The 5,995-nt window shown below is 49.1% G+C and overlaps 1 long non-coding RNA gene across 1 annotated transcript in view; it reads left to right on the plus strand.

Moving 5' to 3' along the window:
- LOC109291476 overlaps positions 1 to 1,456 on the plus strand; it is a 9,957-nt gene extending 8,501 nt beyond the window's left edge. The window contains exon 3 of the long non-coding RNA XR_002095852.1: positions 1,362 to 1,456. This is a non-coding gene — a long non-coding RNA (uncharacterized LOC109291476). The remainder of the gene's footprint in view (positions 1 to 1,361) is intronic.
- Positions 1,457 to 5,995: the final 4,539 nt, after the last annotated feature.

The raw sequence follows: 5,995 nt of genomic DNA on the forward strand, positions 1-5,995 counted from the left end.
ACAAGGCCAACATATTTAATAACTTCTTTGCCTCTGTCTCATTTCTGGGATTAGCTCCTGCAGCGCAGAAGCAGGGGGTGAGGCATGCTTCTTGGCACTGCTACTGGGAGCGCTGTGGAAGTGGTACAGACAAGGCCATACACGTGTTTGCCACGTTAGTGTACCCAGTGGAAAAAATAACTACAGTTGAGCCAAGAAATTTTTAAAAATGGGCACAAAGCTCTTGACAGGAATAAACATTTCAGTAAGAAGCTACAACACGTCCCATCTCAGCATCACATGGTAGATTATCTAGCTGGGATCCTATGACCCCAGCTGACTTCCTGCCCTTTGGGCGGGGAGCTGGACTCGATCTTCCAAGGTCCCTTCCAGCCCTAATGTCTATGAAATCTATGAAATCTGTGAAAGTGGATGAGGGGCCAGGAATACCCTTACACTCCTTTCAAACTCTTTGGTGGCAGCCCCAGCCGAAGTCAGAATCCAGTTGTGCTGAAAATGGCAAATGCATAGTATGAATTCCTGCCCTCAAACAACCTTTACACACTCAAGACACCCCACATTAGACCTCAAGACACCCCTCAGAAAATGCCAGCTCTTAGCTTTCACTCATGGAAAAATAGAGTAATTCTGTTGCAAAGAAGTCAAAAAGACCACAGCAGGTCAGAAATGCTTTCTACACTCTGGATACCTATTTGAAACCTCTGGGTTTACCTTGTGAATCTTGTGTGGGTGTTTCACACCTAGCTGTGCTAATATTGTGTGGCACCCTTAAAATGCTCTCATGACATCCCAGGGTGCCATGGAACCTGGGCTGAGAATCACCCATCTATAATTAAAAGTGAACCAACATTTAGAGGAGGAGGAGAGGGTTGAAGGGGAAAATGCTTTTCCCACTCAGTGGCAGAACTCATCTCCTGCGGTTCAACAAGGCCAAGTGCAAAGTCCTGCATTTAGGATGGAGCAATCCCATGCAACAGTATAGGCTGGCGGCTGACTGGTTGGGCAGCAACTGCAGAAAAGGACCTGGGGGTGACAGTAGACAATAAGCTGAATATCAGCCAGCAGTGTGCCCTTGTTGCCAGGAAGGCTAATGGCATACTGGGCTGCACTGGTAGATGTGTTGCCAGTAGATCAAGGGAAGTGATATTCCCTTCTGTTCAGCACTGGTCGTGAGGCCACATCTGGAGTACTGTGTTCAGTTTTGGGCCCCCCACTACAGAAAGGATGTGAATAAATTGGAGAGGGTTTAGTGGAGGTTCTCTAATAGAACAGCGATGTAATAATGAAACAATGTTAACTGGGACAACGTTAAGTGAGGAGTACCTGGAGCAGCCTTGAACTCCCTGCAGGGGGGTTCAAAGGAGGATGAAGCTGGATTGTTCTTAGAGGTGGCAGATGACAGGACAAGGAACAATGGGCTCAATTTGCAGCAAGGGAAGTTTAGGTTGGATATTAGGAAGAATTTTCCACTAGAAGGGTATGTGAAAAACTGGAACAGGTTACCCAGAGAGGTGGTGGACTCTCAACCCTTGGAGGTTTTTAAGACCCAGCTAGATAAAGCCTTGGCTGGGATAATATAGCTTGGGCTGGTCCTGCTTTGAGCAGGGGGTTGGACCACATGTGCCCTCCTGAGGTCCCTGCCAAACCTCAGTTTCTATGATTTCTATGATTCCAACTCAGGGCTCTTGGTTTTCGGTTAATGCCCTACCCACCTACAGTAATTTCCCCATAAGGACATGGACTTTACTGTCCTCTTCCTCACCATCATTTTCTCTGGCTGGATTGGGATTTACTAAACAAAACAGGCCACATTCAGCCTTCCCATGAACAACAGATTCAGCAAGACCTGGTAAATCTCCACTAGTTTCCAATTATTTATCTCCTTAAGGATAAAACACAGAGCAAGGCAGGAGACCCAGAGCTTGGAGTCTGCATGGCCTAGAGGGTCTATTGGGAACATAATCGCCAAGCACAAAGTTTCTGTACTGCCCTCCTAGCCTCTCCCCCCTCCCCAGCTTCCTGACTCCTTTGGGAGATGTGCTACAATTAGCTCTCTCATCATTGCTATTGACTTCAGCTACCACAGTTTGTCCGTAAGAGAAACTGGGTTTGGATCTTTGTCACAGGAGGACCTGTCCAATTCATTTATGACATGATCTGACTAAGCTTAGCAGGCAAATGGGATTACCACAGCTAAAGGAAGCCAGCTTCCACAGCAAAAAAGCATAAATGGGAGCGATGTAGATAGCAGTCACGTGTTTGGCCACCTCTGATTCCCCAAATGACAAGATGTCCATTTGCAATCAGTCCAACCGGAAGACACTTTCAGACCAAATCTGGAGCAAGTGGTGAATTTGTGCCCTTGGAGCTGGAGCAAGACACCATAAGCACTCTGCAACCACATCCCTGCCCAGCCCATTCATTAGCTTAGGTCTTCTTGTCATTGTTTTTCCCCTCAACATGTCACTGCCTCTCTCCCCTTTATCTGGTTAGCTCATTTGATAGAGCCATTGTGGACCAAACCCAGAAAGATGGGTGATGCTGAACAGTCCCAGGCTTAATTGACCCTAGGCACTGATTCCGCAAACCCAGCTTGGGTACCTGCAAGCATATCTACACCACATAGGCTGCATGCCCTGGCTGGGATGTTCTCAATCATGCCCCCCTACTCACCTTTGCTATTGTGCTCCAAACCCAGAAATATGACAGAAAGGCAATTCTGTGGTCATCAGCAGTGACCACTCCCAAGCATATTAGAGCCCAGTGCCTTGAAAGTGGCCTGACAGTGGGCTCACCACCCTATTTCTGGGTTTGAAACATTGAAGTGGGAGCATACTCAGGAAGGTCCCCAGTGACGGCTCACCACTGCTATAGCATCAATATACTGTATGCTTTAAATGCATGAGTGTTAAATTTCTAGGACGTGGGGGTGTCACAACATTTGGCATGACCATCCTTGAACCCACCAACAGGAAACCACCTCTCCTCTAAACTTAGGCACCTATGTGCATCCCTGAGTTAGAAATCCCAGAAGCAATCCCACCCTCATTATGTGCACAATCTAGTTCCCTCTCTTTTTCTCCTTCAGACTCCATGATGTCTGCATTCTTTTTGGCCTGCCCAAAACGTTGCTAACCCCTTGGATATCCCAGGGGTTAGCAACCTTTTGGGGCTAAGTGCCAAAAATGCCTGCAACCTCAACTTGTAAGATGTTAGCATGCCAGGGGTGGATGGCAGGGGCACCACAAAGGGCCTGATCCTTGTTATGGCAACACAGCACTGACCCCTTCTCTGCTGTCCACCCTGAGGTGCACATGCCAAGCAAAATGCCTTCACGTGCCACACTCTGACACCCGTGCCAGGGGTTGCCTAGCCCTGGGATATCCTGATCCCAGCCTAGTCCACATCCTGTTGGTTAAGATCTAAAACATGCAGAAAGAAAGATTTCAACACCCTAAGGATGAGAAGGGGGTTAGAATCCATGTCCTCCACTTGCCACCTAAGTGCTCCACCCATCGGGCAAAAGGTGCACCCAACACCACCATTTTGAATGAAGATGGCCATGGGTGCTGAATTCTATACCTCCCATCTATCTGTGAAGCTTGAGCTAAGAATTGTTACTGGATCAGATTTCTTTGGGGTTACAGATCCCCCATTTGTGAATCCCAAAAGGATATTAGATGGGATGTAGATGCCCAAGTATCCAGCTCAGCCACGATGGTGGTACATCTCGGCACTTACGGTGGTGGAACTTTAACCACCCAGATTTTTTTTCTGGTGAAAACCTATGATTATACTGGATTGCTCCCTTGGGTTTAAGAATTTAAAATATACCTACAGTTTCATAGTTTGTAGGGTCAGAAGGCACCTGAGTGGATCGTCAAATCTGACCCCCTGCCCTGGACAGGAAAGAGAGCTGGAGTCAAACGACGCCAGCAAGGTGTTTGTCAAGCCTTGTCTTAAAGACCCCCAAGGAAGCTGGTTCCAGATCCTAGCCACCCTGACAGTGAAGTAGCTCCTCCTGATGTCTAATCTGAACTTACCCTCAGCCAGCTTGTGACCGTTATTTCTAGTCACTCCTGGGGGTGCTTGGGGAAACAGGGACTCCCCCAATGCCTGCTGGTCCCCTCTGACTAGTTTGTAACAGGCCACTAGATCCCCCCTCAGCCTTCTCTTGTGGAGGCTGAACAGGTTCAGGTCCCTGAGCCTCTCCTCGTAGGGCCTGCCCTGCTGCCCCCTAATCATGCGAGTGGCCTCCTCTGGACCCTCTCCATGTTGTCCACATCACTCTTGAAGTGCGACACCCAGAACCGGATGCAGTACTCCAGCTGCAGCCTGTCCAGTGTCACAGAAGGGGAGGATCACCTCCTTGGACCTGCTTGAGATGCATCTGTGGATACATGACAAGGTACGATAGGCCTTCCTGATTGTTTCCCCATGCTGCCGACCTATGTTCATCTTGGCATCAATGACGACTCCAAGATCCTTTTCTGCCTCTGCACTGACAAGAAGGGAGTTCCCCAGCCTGTAGGTATGCTGCTGGTTCTCCCTCCCCAAGTGCATCACCTGGCATAAGTTAGTCTTAGGTGCCTAGATCCTTGTCTGGATATAGCTCCAATCCAAGGCATACTGCTGTATCCCACACTGGCTTCTGGAACAGCTGCCAACTGGCATGCCACCAGAGGCATAGGGAGTTCTTTAAAACACCTGAGGCACAGGGGAGGAGACCTCTGTAGATGGGAGTTGGCATGCCCACAGCAGCAACCCCATGGCTGGGCTATCTGGAAGCAAATCCTGGTGTCCCATTCACTCCCACACCTACCCATACATACATACATACATACATACATACATACTGGGTGCAAGGTTTTGCCTACTTGGGCAAAGGCCTCCCATGTAGTGGGGCACCTAACATTGGTCCCAGTTACCCTGCCCCCAGATACACTGCTTGGTGTGGCACTGCCCCTGCTGTGAAAAGGGCTCTGGAAGGGGGAGATCCTGATGCCCTTTCTACTTGGTGCTTGGGTTGATGCCCTTCACCCTGGCCCCCACCTCTTGTTTTGCTACTGGGTAAGCATGTGCAAATAGGCAAATGACAGCTGGCGGACGTCATGGCCGCAGCAGGGGCTAGCAGGCCTGCAGCTTTCACCCTGCTGCGCCTTAACACACACAGGGTCATCTATGTCACGAGTTTTGCCTGTCAGTAGCTTGAGCTGCAGTTCCCCCCAAACCCCTGGACCTATCTCCTTCACAGATGGCGGGCTTCGTGGCCTCAGCAGGGGCCACCACCCCTGCAGTTTTCACCCTCCTGTGGTGTAACACATACACGTGACATGCATTTTGCTTTCAGGAATTTGGGGTGCAGTTCCCCCCAAACCCCTGCACCTATCTTCTTGAAACTTGGCAGGCTTCATGCTCTCAGCAGAGGCTACCACCCCTGAAAGTTTCATCCAAATCAGACACAAACCAACAAGGTTATAGATATTTCATTGATTCCCCATTATACGCTATGGCCGGATCTCCAAAGCAGCTCCGAAGCGGTTCGGAAACTCTGAACCGCTTTGGAAAGCCTCAAGAAGCCGGTGTCCAAAGCATCCAAATCTTCTCCAGATCTGAAGCGCGGTCTGAAGCCTTGCACAGCCTTACTACTGGGCTCGCACCATCAATTATCTCCTTGTGCAATGCCTTGCTTTACAGGGATGTGTCACTCATCAACCCCTGTGGGGAAAAGGGCCTTAAAGTACTTAGTTAGGCAGATGGACGTAAAAAACTGTGCAAACTCCAGAGACTCATCATCTGACCACCTTATTCAGACCACTCTGTTCCATGGAAAACCAGAACTCATCCTTATTTTTTTTTGGTTTAAATAGCAGATGACAAACACTCACAAAGCTCCCCTGAACCAGAGATGGATCTAAATAAAAACACCTCCCCCATACAGTGCTCTCCCAGGCGGGATCATTCAAATGTTGCTTCGAAGCCAAGCCTGTAGGTT

The sequence above is a fragment of the Gavialis gangeticus genome, unplaced genomic scaffold (genome assembly GCF_001723915.1).
Source record: "Gavialis gangeticus isolate Ggan-Ray unplaced genomic scaffold, GavGan_comp1, whole genome shotgun sequence".
Taxonomy (NCBI): domain Eukaryota; kingdom Metazoa; phylum Chordata; order Crocodylia; family Gavialidae; genus Gavialis; species Gavialis gangeticus.